Consider the following 15,347-nt stretch of genomic DNA (forward strand, 5'->3'; position numbering starts at 1 on the left):
TTTCGAATCCAACTCCTTTACCACACTAGGTGTAGTATGGTATCTTGCAGCCCATCTGCAACCTTCCTCCTTTTTCTTCCCATTTGCTTCACCATCTCCCTATATTTGTCCGCAAGCTCCACGATTGCAAGTCGTTTCTTCTCTCTGATCCAATTATTGAATACTTCTGCCAAATTATTCCTAACGTACTCAACTTTGGTTATTGATGAAAACTTGCTTATAGTCCACACACAATTATAAGTGGCATACTGCTTATGGGCTGGCTACTTCTATGTACACCATGAGGGCCTCCTCATGTTTCTCCGGCCTCGACGGGCCGGATGCTATGCCATCTTTGAACAATTGAGCATCCGGTGGGGGGGGGGGGGGGGGGGGGGGGGTACAAGCGACGTGATTGGTCTTGTATGGTCGTTTGTAATAATCTAACAAGCACCACACAGTTTAACTAACGAATCTTTGACAACTCACGATAGTGGTACTATGGCATAAAATTTTAAATGGGTAATTTGGAAAGTGTGGTTTTTTCCAATGTTATTTTCGCAAGTTCGGTTTTGACTAATGGTATTGTTGCTGTTCTCTCTATATTTTTTTTTTGCATAGGGTCCAGTTTTTTCCCTTTCCGAAAAGAAAATCTAAAGGAGAGATCCCAAAGTAGAAAGATGGGCGCCAATAGAAATCGTGCTTCGCATAGCATCAGTAACCGGAATTTATAAGGAACGTAGCACAGCCACACCAATGCATTAACACACCGTCGCGTGCTATTTATGCCAACAATCGGTCGGCAAGGAGACGCAAAATTTTGAACGGACAGAGTGATAAATCGCCGTCTCTGCACGGCCTCGACTTGCCTAGTACTAGAGGCACCAACGTATAGTAGGTTTCAAAGCAGGCAGGCAGACATGCACGCACGTAGTAATACTTAATTAATCGTTACTTATGTCAGAGCCATTGTGTATTTGTGTCCATTAGTCCCTGGTACCTTTGTGTTCGTACGCACTGGACTGTGCCACGGCCGACCATGTCGACCAGCACGTGAGGATGCGGGCACCCACAAATGACGACTTGTTAGGTTGGGAATTAGCAGGGGTGAAAACGGATCGGATGCGGGATCGGATAATACATTTTCCATATCCGTTTTTATATTTTTAAAACAAATACAGATGCGAATACAAATGTTACCGAATATGAATTTGGAGCGAATTTTACTTGAATACGAATACGAATGTGATACTTTCTCAATTCAGAGCGAATACGAATATAAGCAAATAATAGATTCATGTCTTAGAATGAACCAACTATATAATGGTAGATAGATAAATATACTGATATAATGCATAGTATTTTCCAAGTTCAATCACATAATAGAACATTTGATCGATTTATTAGTTTCTCTAGGTTAAATAATTGACATATTAGGGTCATATTACTAAAATTGACTAACATAATCTTATTCGGATAGGGATATATCCATTTTCATATCCACATTTGCTTCAAAATTCAATACCATTTTTGTATTTGTTTTTGTAAAATGGATCCGGATGTTTACCATATCCATTTCCACGAACGTTCGGGTTTGGATGTTACCACTTCTTGTTTTAATTTCTCGAATACGGATGTCGGATAATATGGATTATCCACTACCAGTTTTCACCCCTAGGAACAAGTCCCTCGGTCTATCTAAATTTAGATCAAGTTAAAATATGTTTAGTGGGATGGAGGCACAACTTTACGGGATTGCTCCTTGTTAATTCGAGCACCCGAGCACCATGCACTTGTTTTTTGAAAATTTCAAATTGGTTGTAGGAATCCAAAAAAAATCATTGGAAAAAATAATATAAGTATGCATACTCATCCTCCGTGGACGCTGCAATTTTCTAAAAATAGTGTTGCATTTTGGGCACAAAAAAGACAAACTTTTGAAAAAGTACAATTTTATAATCTTTATGTACCACCTTAATTTCGTTTTCTCTCTAACTCAAAATACAACGTATTTTCTACCAAATCTTCGCAAAAAATATGCAGCCTCAATTATATATTTTTGAAACTTCAAAGCACTAATTTTAATTTATTTAAAAAACCTAGCACATTGGCGCCCCTGTGCTGCAAATCTGCAGGAAATTTTCGACTTAGCAACGTTGATGAAGAGAGGAGATTACAGCTGGCAGGAGGCTGGAAGGGAAATGCTACAGATACTACAAATGAAACGAAGCGGCCAACACGTGCTGGGGCCTGGGGCACACACTTTCAGTTGCGCAAAGAGGTGAGCGCGTGATCTACGTGCATTCTCCCCCACCGGCCTGCTACTTTTGTGCAAATGGAAGTGACGGAGCTGGAAGATTCTCATCAGAAAAGCAAAGAAATTGAGATGAGATATCATTGAATGTTGCTTGTTAGGCAGCACCATATCTGGAGCAAACTCCTTTCCTTTGCGATGATGATCTCCAGCACACTCGATAAGCAAGCAAGCAAGCGAATGCATATCTCTTCCGGCAGCGTGGTGGATGAACACTCCACGAAAGCGATACGGGGCCCACTGAAAGGACATGGCAAGGCCATGTGGGCTCCACGACCAGCTCCAGAACTAATAAAAAAAAACCTATACCAGTAATTTCACCACACAATATATTTTAATGGCGCATGTTTATAGATAAACCTATTGTAAATACTACCTCTATCTATAAATATACATCCGAGATTTATTTAAATTTAAGTGTATCTAGATGCTATTTAGTGTTTAGATACATCTAGATTTAAACAAATCCAAAACACCTACTTATAGATGGAGTATTAATATTTCTTGTATTTCCTTCGATTTATATTACTTAATGCTAATATAGATACATCTACACATATTTTAGTTGTAGATACATTCCATCAAATGTGTCGATTCTTGCTCTCCTTCTCTCTGCACTTGTCACCGACAAACAAATATCTACCCACACGGAGAGGGATACTGACCCACTCTGGAACCGAGTGATTAGGGTATCTCCAACGGGGCGACGCAAACGGACGCTGTGCGACCGTTTGCGTCCGCGCGGATCGGAAATGCGTCTGCATCCTGCTCCAGCGGGGCGACGCGTCGTGTCCGGGGTGCGGTCGCGCCTAGCGTCCGCTCGCTTCCCCCATGGGCCTGCCTGGCAACGACCCTGCCTCGATCGGCCTCGAATTAAAACACAGCAAGCGCACCGATGTCAACCGCCGGAGTGGCAACCGCGCCGATCAACCCGCCAACCGCCAGAATGGAGCGCCGAACCGCCGCAGGAGAGCAACCGCAAAGCTCTTTGTCATACGCGCCGCCATTAATCCCCGCAGATTATAACCCCCGCGCTCGCTGTAATTCACGTCGAACCGCATGCTCCTTCTTCTTCTTCTTCTTCTTCTTCTTCTTCTCCAACACCGGCTAGCCAGGCGCCATGAGCGACTACACCTTGCCGTCGGAATCGGAGAGCGAGGGCAAGCCGCCGAGATGGCGGCATTGGTGGGAAACCCCTGTGACGCCAAGCGACCCTGGCTCCACGCCCAGCGACCCTGCCTCCACGCCGAGTGAGGAGGAGGAGGATGGAGGCGCCGTTGCCAGCGACGGCCAGGAGGAGGAGGAGGAGGACTCCGATGCCAGGTTCGCCCGGCTGGAGGTGCAGGAGGCGGGGGATGAGAAGGCGGCAGCAAGGAAGGAGGCCAGGGTCCGGGCAAGGGCGCAGGCGCGGGCGGCACGTCGTCGTCCGTTCACCGACGACGACGACGACGATGATGCCACTTCGTCCGACTCGAACTCCTCCACGGACGCGTCGTCCGACAGTTCCTCTTCCGGCAAGGAGGTGACAAGCAAGAGGCGCATGAGTGAGGACGACGAAGCAGGGCCTTCTAACAAGAAGGCCAAGAATTAGCTTATAGTTTCTTTGTTTTTAAATTTGTTCTCTAGTTTGTATGTTAAATATGTTTAAACTTGTTCAGTACTAGTTGTTTTCGTGCTAGTTGTTTTCGCATTTCAACTTGTTTTCGAGTAATCATTCATACAAATTGAGGAGTTCTTCAACAAAAAGAAAAAGAAGGAGCAAGGAAACAACACAGTGGGATGTTCAAAATGCGTCGGACCGCTGGGGTGGCCCCCGATGCAAACGGACAATTCGGGTCTCACGATCATTTTAGCGTCCGTCGGACGACGCAAACGGACGCCCACGAACAATTTGGACGTCCGAAATGCGCTCGGTCCGTTGGAGTGCCATTGTGCCAACACTGTTCAGCAGTCTAGAAGAAAACTAACCCAAGAAAGAAGGAATGTGTGCTAGTAGTCCACAGTATCCACCAGCTATCTGAGTGTACCAAGCAGAAAGACAGGGCCTCACTCTCCGTGTCCTCTTGCGCCTCACTTCACTCCCATTCCCACCTCCGTCCCGGTGGAGGGAAAAGGCGAGCACCCAAAGGCGCGGCGTTTTCGCTTTTTTTCACCACACTTCCCTCCCTTTCCAGCTTCCTGCCCATCCCATGGCGTCCTCCCGCCCGCCGCCGGCGCCGGTCGTCCTCGCCGTCGCCGTCGCGCTCGCGGTGGCCGCCCTGGCCGCGTCGGCGTCGGCGACCGTCACCTACGACCGCAAGGCGGTGGTGGTGAACGGGCAGCGCCGCATCCTGCTCTCCGGCTCCATCCACTACCCGAGGAGCGTCCCCGAGGTACGTGCGCCTTACCTGCTCCTCCCCCGACAGCCTCGCTCTCTTTCCCCGAGAATGCCGGACCGATGCTCCTAGCGTGACCCTTTTCTTGCTTCTTTCCGTCACCGCCTGCAGATGTGGCCGGATCTGATACAGAAGGCCAAGGACGGCGGCCTCGACGTGGTGCAGACGTACGTCTTCTGGAACGGCCACGAGCCCTCACCTGGCCAGGTTCGTAGCTTAGCTGCTCCTCCAAGAGCGCCGACCCGCCTGCTCGAAACAGCTGATTTGCTCTGTTTTCTGAATTCTGACACTGGTGGTTGAATCGATTGGGCAGTACTACTTCGAGGGGAGGTATGATCTGGTGCACTTCATCAAGCTCGTCAAGCAGGCCGGCCTCTACGTGCACCTCCGCATTGGCCCCTACGTCTGCGCAGAGTGGAACTTCGGGTAACAACTAACTAGACAGCTACTAGCCGGATGTACCTCGCGTCGCTCTCAAGATTTTATACTAGCTACGCGTTTTCTGCGAAATGATTTCGTTGGCTGGCTCTGATGCTTATGCAGTAGACATTCTTAGGGTGTGTCGATTTCAGTGGCCAGCACAAAAATAATAATAATAACATGGTCGTTGACTGTTCTTCTGAAATCACTTACTACAGAGTCGTGGATTCAATATGGCTAATTGTGGATATAGAGAAGTCGTCTCTTGATGTCGATTTGATTCGAAACATGCTAAATTATGCTCCGTTTTCCCTCTTGGCTGCAGCGGTTTCCCTGTTTGGCTAAAGTATGTCCCCGGCATCAGCTTCAGAACTGATAATGAGCCGTTCAAGGCAAGAACCATTTCGGCGCTTCTGCTCCCGTCTTATTAATCTTTAGCTTCTTTTCAACCGTTCACGATCTTCACCGTGATTCTTCAAACAGCTTGAGATGCAGAAGTTCACCACAAAGATCGTCCACATGATGAAGTCGGAAAGGCTCTTTGAGTGGCAGGGAGGGCCAATAATCCTTTCTCAGGTATGCGTATGCTTGCAAAGTTGCAGTCATGATGTATTCTTGATTTGTGTGGGTAGCATATTGGAATTCCTTTGGATAACACCACCTTTGAATCCTCGTTAACCTTTACAGATTGAGAATGAGTTTGGGCCCTTGGAGTGGGATCAGGGTGAGTCTGCCAAGGCCTACGCTTCATGGGCAGCTAACATGGCCATTGCGCTCAACACAGGTGTTCCATGGATCATGTGCAAAGAGGATGATGCCCCAGATCCAATTGTATGTACTGCACTCACTTGGCATTAATATGGTGGCAGTGTCTTGTTTCTTTTAATGCGTTGGGGTCGTTCAGCTTTGTCACCATTGTCCAAGAAAGGAAAGAAAACGAATCATCATATATGCTGGATGTTCTGCCAAGTCTTTCATTTCCTAAAATAACTTCAACACTTACAAGATATAATTTGGACTAGGATTTTCACTCCGCTAGATCTTACTGTGATTTACTGGTGCAGATTAATACATGCAATGGATTTTACTGTGACTGGTTCTCCCCAAATAAACCTCGCAAGCCTACCATGTGGACTGAGGCTTGGACTGCCTGGTAATTTCATTTATCCCTCCCTCTCTCTCTCTCTAAAAGGCTACTACCGTATGATTTTCCTTTGTTTATCTTTCTCCTTTGTGCAGGTATACAGGTTTTGGTATTCCGGTTCCACATAGACCAGTAGAGGATCTAGCATATGGTGTTGCCAAGTTTATCCAAAAGGGTGGCTCTTTTGTTAACTATTACATGGTAAGTCACTTTGACCCTTTATGTTTAACTGAAGCTTATGAAGTCACCAAAATATTTAGTCTCAAGTTGTGATGCTTTTTTTTTTTGTTGACACTTTGTGGCGCCTCTTTTCAGTACCACGGCGGAACAAACTTTGGGCGCACAGCTGGGGGTCCGTTCGTTGCAACTAGCTATGACTATGATGCTCCTATTGATGAATATGGTGAGTTCAGCCTCTGCAGGCTTTGTCTGTCTGCAATGTATGCCATACTTTTGGCATATTTATATACATTGAACCTCCCTTCCTGAGTTAAAGAGAGGTTTTCCTCCATTGTAATGCTTAATATTAATTCAAGGTCCATAACCTTTGAAAGATGCTGTTGGATTAGCAACAATGCCGTGTCTGATACCGCAGATCCTTTCATGTGATAGCAGCTACATCATAATTGTGACGTTTGGTGCTATATTACAAGAAAATTGTTGTTTTTTTCTTTGATGTTATTTTTTTTATAATGGGCGCTTTATTACTCATCAAAACAGGATATATTTTGTTATTATGTATTCCTCTGTACCGATCTGATTGAACTTTCCCTCCTTGGCTTCATCAGGTTTGTTGAGAGAACCAAAATGGGGCCACTTGAAGGAGTTGCATAGAGCCATCAAGCTTTGTGAACCAGCCTTGGTTGCAGGAGATCCCATAATATCTTCACTTGGGAAAGCTCAGAAGGTTGTTATGACATTCTTTTCTCTTCTGTACTTGAGACCTGCAATATTTTGTTCACAAGTCATAACTGACTTCTTGGTAACTTTTTGTTCAGTCATCCGTTTTTAGGTCAAACACAGGAGCTTGTGCAGCTTTTCTTGAGAACAAGGATAAACTATCGTATGCAAGGGTCTTGTTCAACGGGATGCATTATGACCTGCCTCCCTGGTCTATCAGTATTCTCCCGGACTGCAAAACAACAGTCTTCAACACTGCTAGGGTGAGATTGGGCACTTGAGTGATCTTGAGTGATCTGGTTCAGGCCTTTCCTTCAAAATTTAATCAGTTTGCTTTTGCTTACATTGTATTTTTTTTTTTGCTTACATTGTATAGTGATCCATTTAATTTTATTCTGGGTAATTCCTTTTGTACTAATTCCATTTAAAATCTGTGTCCAATCTGATTTATGCATTTTCTTATGATATGTTTTTGCAGGTTGGCAATCAGATTTCACAAATGAAAATGGAATGGGCTGGAGGACTCACGTGGCAGTCATACAATGAGGAGATAAATTCTTTTAGTGAGGAGGAAGCATATACAACTGTTGGATTACTGGAACAACTAAATATGACGAGGGATAATACAGACTACCTATGGTACACAACATAGTAAGTAACCTAACTCGAACAAAAGTATAACTATGATTGTTTGCAATTCAGTGGTACTTAAAGTTTCATTTTCAGTGTCGATGTTGCCAAGGATGAGCAGTTCCTTACCAGTGAGAAGAACCCCAAACTCAGAGTGATGTCGGCTGGTCATGCTTTGCATGTTTTCATCAATGGACAATTAACAGGTAATCATGGGTCTCTGACCTTTTGCCAAAAAATATATATGTGTCTCTGACTTTCAAAAGCTAATTGATCTTTAAATGCCCTCCAATCTGTTTGTAGGAACTGTGTATGGCAGTGTAGAAAACCCAAAACTTACATATACTGGTGATGTGAAACTATGGGCAGGGAGCAACACTATTTCCTGCTTAAGTATAGCAGTTGGCCTACCAGTAAGTGGATAGTTTGCTCACTAAGACAGCACTCTTAGTCATGTGCTATTTGAGGTTTCATATATATTCATTTTCCATTCCCCCTTCTGTCGTAGAATGTTGGAGAGCATTTCGAGACTTGGAATGCTGGAATTCTTGGTCCAGTAACACTTTATGGCCTGAATGAGGGAAGAAGAGATCTCACATGGCAGAAATGGACCTATCAGGTAACGTATGCCATTGTCGTGTCTTCTCAAGTATTAACCTTGCGCGCACTGTTCACAGATATTAACCTAAAAAAATTATTATATTTGGACAGGTTGGTTTAAAAGGTGAGGCTATGAGTCTTCATTCACTTAGTGGAAGCTCATCAGTAGAGTGGGGAGTACCTGTGCAGAAGCAGCCTCTGACATGGTACAAGGTAATGGTTAACTTTGCACATGATTAGCTGATATCCATGTGGGAGAACCATTAATTTTCAGAAGATTTATCCCCCAGTTCGCTCTTTTCAGGCTTTTTTAACGCACCTGATGGTGACGAGCCACTAGCTTTGGACATGGATAGCATGGGGAAGGGGCAAATCTGGATAAATGGACAAGGAATTGGACGATATTGGCCTGGCTACAAAGCCTCTGGAACATGTGGTTACTGTGATTATCGAGGTGAATATGACGAGAAAAAGTGTCAAACCAACTGCGGTGACTCTTCTCAAAGATGGTAGGAACTTAATGTTTTGGAAGTAACCACTACGGAGTACAAATTACCCATGAGAACATTTACAAATAAAGCTCTTACATCTATGATATGCTTCTTCAGGTACCATGTTCCTCGACCATGGCTTAATCCTACTGGGAACCTTCTGGTGATATTCGAGGAGACAGGGGTGACCCAACTCGAATCTCAATGGTGAAAAGAACCATTGGAAGTGTCTGTGCTGATGTGTCTGAGTGGCAGCCATCAATGACGAATTGGCGTACAAAAGACTACGAGAAAGCTAAAATCCACCTACAATGTGATCATGGGCGAAAAATAACTGAAATAAAATTTGCCAGCTTTGGCACACCGCAGGGGTCCTGCGGGAGCTACTCAGAAGGCGCATGTCATGCACACAAGTCGTATGACATATTTGAGAAGGTAATAGATTTGCGACGATTGCATGACTTTCTTTGCCTAGTCATCTTTATTCCTCTTAATTGAAAATAAATCGTGTTTACAACTCGAATTTGTGTTTCGTGCAGAACTGCATTAATCAAGAACATTGTGGCATAAGCGTAGTTCCAGAGGTATTTGGTGGAGATCCTTGCCCTGGGACAATGAAAAGGGCTGTTGTGGAGGTTATTTGCGGTTGAATGGCAATCGTTTGACCTCTCATTCCACCTTGGGTATGTCAGGACTGCGTCATAGTCCACCTAAGTCCATACAGGCTTCTGGCAAGAGGTGAAAGTTACAGTGACCGTAACGCATGGACTGCCAGAAGTTACAGAAATTAGTTATATTTAGACTGAATCATCAATGTATGTATGTACATTAGTCTACAAAATAATTTGACTCTGTAGGTGTGGAAAAGGGCTGTGATGCTCTAGTTAGCACCGGTCTGGTTCGAGGAGAGCACAGATGAGACTCTGCTGAGTACCTGAGTCCATATGTGCAATGGCTTCTGGATTAGAGGACGCCATGTGATGATTCATTTTTCCTCATTGAAAGGTGCAAAATCAATGTGCAGGGCAACCACCCATTCATGTATTGCCATGTTGATTAAGTAGTAAAAACAAGATAATGGTTCAGCTCATAAATAAAATTTCTATTTTCTGTCCTCATGTATCATTTGCTAACTATTGATATGTGCTCTGGTTCAGTTGGTGAACTGAATATGTCAAAATGGCAAATCGTCCAACGAATCTATTTGTTCTTTTTTTTCCCTGCACGTTGCTTTACTTTTGAAATGGAGACTCTCGCCTCTGCATCGGTTAATGCATACGACTTTTATTTATTATTATTAAGTTTAAGTGTAAGTCTTACAAAAGATTACATCATGGGTTACACAGGGTTGAGACATGAATCAACCATCTAAAAACAAGAGAAAACATGTGACGACTATGTACTACCATGTTAATCTAAGATTAAAACGCCAGTTGAACTGTTTGTATATATCCTGTGCAATCTTCTCTAACCGGTTGCACCCAATATCAAAATCCTCGCGCTTCTCCGTTGGTTGTAGGAAGGATCACATACGGATCCAATACGTAGCAATTGGTATTACCTGCATAAAAGAAGTTGATTTTGCATTGTAAAATATGTAATCATTCCGAGTATTCCACATGGCCCATAATAAAGCACATGCACCAACTCTGATGTGCACTTTATCTTTCTTTGTTATACCCGCTAACCAATTCCCAAACAAGTTTGTAATACTTGCAGGAGGGATAATATTAAAAGTCATATAGACTACACGCCATACCATTTTTGCAAAGGGACAAGTGATAAATAAGTGTTATTGGTAGAGACTAGGGTTCTACCGGGTCTAGGGCGGAGGTTGTAAGGGTGGAAGTGAGGGCGGAGAGGTTGGAGAGCTCGGCGCCGGCGGCTGGGCGCCGTCGCGGAGGAAGGAGGCGGCGGCTAGGGTTGGTGCGGCGGGCTAGGGTTCTCCCGTCTCCCTTCGAGAGACGAGACGAGAATGATACCGAATTATTGTCCGATTAATCTCGAAGGGATACAAGTGTTTATATAGGAGGACGGCCTCCTCGAAACCCTAATTTACTTGGGCTAAGCCCCTAATTTACTTGGGCTAAGCCCACAACTAGCCACTAGTGGGCTTCCTACGCGTATAGGTCAGACCGACCATAACATCTCTCCCTGCCTTCTCAAACAGCTCGTCCTCGAGCTGAACTTCCGGAAGCCGCCGACGAAGATCTTCAAGCTTCTCCCAAGTCGCCTCGTCCTCGGCAGGCCGGTCCAATGCACCAAGACGTGCCAAACACCACAGCACCGCTGGGCCTTCAACACGCGAGCCACACTCGCCGGGGCAGGCTCGAGACGCCCATCCGAAGTAGGTGGAAGAGCTGGTGGTGCGGAAGGAGGGTCGCCCGGTAGGCCTTCGGGAGGCCGACGTTGAAGACGTCGTGGAGGCGCGAGCCCGCAGGCAACTCAAGGCGGTAGGAGAGCTTGCCGATGCGCTCCAGCACACGGAAAGGACCGGCGTAACGAGGTCCCGGCTTGCGCCCGGAGCGCGGGTCCAAGGACTCGGGTCGTCCGGTGAAGAAGGCGTAGCCAGACCCAATCGCCCACCGCAAATTCCGCCTCACGATGGTGTGCATCATAGTACTTCCTGGCCAGCTGCTGAGCCTGAAGAAGTCGCTGGCGCGCCTCAGCTAGTATCTCGTCGCGGGTACGCAGCAGGTCATCCGCCATCTCAGTACGGGCCGTGTGTAACATCCCAAAAATTTCAAAACAAAACAAATGAATTTCTCTAGTTCCAAATTTTGGAACCAACAAAAACTTTTATTGAATTAAGTTTGAGGCATAGTGGTCTTGTTTAACTCTTGTGCTTTTGCCATGATTGCTTGTTATAGTATTTTGAAATGATCTTAAACCCTAAACCTCACCCCTCTTTTCACCATCCTAGTTAAAATAAAATAAAAAGGGAATTAAAAAAAAAGGCATATGTGCCTATGGCTATTTTTATAAATCCTTACCCTAAGCTTTTCTACTTTGCTTAGAGGTTTGGAAAACCTTCACACACCTTACCTAGTGCTTACCAAACCTAATTCAAGTGGTTTTCAAAGAAAATAAAAAGAAACTAAAAATGCCATAGAGGCATATGAGAGTAAACTAGCAAATTGGTGAATTTGAGATCCTTGACCCTAAGACTTGTTGTGAATGGTGGGATCACTCCTATTTACCTTTTCAACACTCAACAACACCATTTGGGTCAAGCCAAGTCAAATTAAAATTCAAATGCAACATATGCATAGAGGTATATGTGACACGTAGCCATTTCACCAAATTTTGCCCTATGACTTTAAACCTTGACCAAATGATGTGAAACCTTCTCTAAACCTAACCTAATACTAAATGGACCCTAACCCATGCGCAAGTAAAGCAAGATGAACAATTTACAAGTTTAATGAAATTTGACACCTCACCTCTTATGTGTTATGGCCATTTTTGCAAATCTTTGAACAAGACCTTTTGAAATGGATTCAATGGTTTTAAAATGTTTCTAAACTAATAAGAATCACATTAGAGTCAACAAAAGTCAACTCAAATGGAGAGAAATCAAATAGTGAGAAAATCCCAATTTCACTCACATACACATAAGGCCAATTTTGCAAATCTTCACCAAAGGCCACCTTTACTTGATCTCTTGCTTGTAGAATGCTTAGATATGATAAACAAACACAATTGCATCAAAGAAACCAAAATCAAATCAAAGAAAATCTCAAAATCAACATACATGTGATAATGGTCATTTGGCCCTTTTATAAAATGTTCCTCACTTTACCCCTCTGGCTTTGACTTTTCTTCAACCAAACTTGGTCAACCATTACCATGTCATCCAAGAACATGTCAAGGTGAACAACTTTCATGTTGACCACACATGCTAATGTTGACCAGGTTGACCAGTAGAGATTTGACAAGTGGAGACTTTGAAATTATGGGAAGATCATACCAATTTTGAAATCTCACAAATCTTCACCAAAATGAACACCACCACCACCTTTCTATCACATTAATTATATGTTTGAGCTCCACCAAAAAGATTTCCAAAATTCCAACTTTTTCTTCATGCGGCCATATCATCGAACACTTGGCAGGCATGATTTCCTTATGCACATACATGCTATTATCCTCTGGTTCTTAGCCTAAACTCCTTTCCAATTGTGATCATCAACATCCTTGTACCTCCTCTGCATCATCCTATGCACTGCAGCCCTGCTAAAAGTGGTGCAATGATCAAAAACTCCACCATGCCGAGCCAAAGGACACCACCATGCCACTCCTCCTCCCCACTCTTCTCTGGCCACTTTAACCTTGTCAAAACGATGCACCAGACTATCCTACGCACGCCTGTACCCTCACTAGCTCGAAACACGCACCCCATTGGCCGAACCAGGCGCGCCCATGCACGCCCAGTACCGTGCCAGGCACGCGGTGAGCGCGCCCAGACGACGCCCTGGACGCGCCAGAGCGCCACTCGACCCGTCGCTCTCGTCCTCCTCTCCCTCCCCCACTTGGCACGCGTGATCAACAAGCCTACAGCTACTCGCCAGACCTCCTCACTAGCTCGCGCACGCCCCATCGCCGTCGCCATCATCAAGTTTCTGCCGCGCCGGTACCGCGAGGACGGCAATGACGCCGCACGCTCCCATCCTTCCCTAGCTGCGCCATCAAGCTCCCTAGCACTGACTAGCCGTCGCCTACCTCCTGCACCCCATACCTTGCCCCTTCGCGTCCTGGATCACCGGCGCCATCGACGACCCTGCCGCACCCCCACGGTCACCTCCCGCCCTATAAATAGAGGCCATTCCAGCCTTCTCCCTCCACAGCAAACTTGCTTCTCTCCCTCTCCTTGACCTCCTCAACCACTGCACCCCCTCGATTAAGCCTCACGCTGCTCCAATTGCTCCGTCGATCGCCGGAGTCCGCCGCAGATCAACCCGCCAAATTCGGGCACCATTGGAGTTGCCACTGGTACCAGTAGGATCCTCGTCCTCGACAACCTCGTCTAGCACCTGCGCCGCCCCTCGCCGGAGCTCCGTCACGCCGCCGACCCCCTACCTCGCCGGAGCAGCACGTTCCTCTCCCCCATCGACGACGATGACTATCGACCACCCGATCCACATCTAATCCAACGACCGAGGTGAGCCCTTACCGTTTCGGTGTTTTAAAGCCACTGACGCGTGGGACCCCATGTCAGCAGGCCCGAACCGTTACTGGGCCAGCTTCTCTTTCAAACCCTTTCGGCCCATCTATTTTCCCGCGCAGCCCAACAATTCAAACTGTGTATTAATCCATTTCAGCAGTTATTCTATTCTGGTCTGTGCTATAAATTGAATAGTTCAAAATCTAAAAACCCAATTTGAGTAATTCAAAATGTTCCAGAAAGCTTATGAATTTATCTAGCCAACCCCACTTGGTTTAATATCATATCTTGTGTAGTTTTTGAATAGCAAAAATAACAAAATAGAGACTTTTCAGTATTCAAATAAATCTTAAAAATCAACCATTTTGAATATTGAAGTGAATCCAATTGCAATAATTCACATTTAACAAACCCTAATTTACTATGTAAAAATATGATAGGGGTTCTGTACATGATCATGGACTAGATCAAAATATGGGCTATGTAGTCAATACTAGTCCATTTAAGCTATAGCAAATTTTAGGAATTTAAATCTATGAGGTGTAGCACCTCATTTAAATCATTTTATCAAGTGCTATCAAGTAATGTGTTGACATCTTTTGCTTAGGTGGATATTTGCTCACTTGTAGAATTTAAATCATTATAGTTTTTAAGTTGCCATGGTTATTTAAATCACATGAGATGGTGAATCTCATTTAAATCATTCTTCTCTCAAATAATAAATGTGAAGTGTTGACCTTGGTCAACATGTGATCAACCCTGGTTATTTGAGAAGATGAAATCTTAAGAAGAATTCAATGAGAGGAAATGATTTCTCCCAAACCAAAGAGAAACCCTAATTCCAATTTTTAATGAGAGGAAATTATTTTCCTAATATTAAATAAGAAACCCTAGAATAATTTTTGGATAAATGTTAAGTAGTGATGCTAGATCAATTATGTGAGCCATTAAGGCTAATTAAGAATACTTAAGTGTTGTTTGGTGATTGTATCCTCGTATTCGTTTATAGACGCTAGTACCGGAGAATATCAAGAGGAAGAGGTCTTCTACCAAGAGGAAGAGCAAGAGAACTTTGATCATATCACCAATCAAGGCAAGCTAGACTAATGCAAGCTATTTTTGTTTGCAAGCTAACACTCTTGCAAGGTTCCCATGTGCAAAGCTCTACAAGAGCAAGGCACCATTACTTTTATTTTATGCTTAATGCTCCTATCCCAAGTTTTTTTACTTTACAAGCTTTACTAAATTTTGGTGTATCAAAGTACTTTTTGATTCATGATTCACTTAGTTAGTTATGGAGTAGTGCACGAGTATCAAACTTAGCCTAGAG

At 44.5% G+C, this 15,347-nt stretch overlaps 1 pseudogene; it reads left to right on the top strand.

The window, feature by feature from the left end:
• Positions 1 to 4,482: 4,482 nt before the first annotated feature.
• Positions 4,483 to 9,971, top strand: LOC124676126 (annotated as a pseudogene).
• The last annotated feature ends 5,376 nt before the right edge of the window (positions 9,972 to 15,347 follow it).

The sequence above is a fragment of the Lolium rigidum genome, chromosome 7 (assembly GCF_022539505.1).
Source record: "Lolium rigidum isolate FL_2022 chromosome 7, APGP_CSIRO_Lrig_0.1, whole genome shotgun sequence".
Classification (NCBI taxonomy): domain Eukaryota; kingdom Viridiplantae; phylum Streptophyta; class Magnoliopsida; order Poales; family Poaceae; genus Lolium; species Lolium rigidum.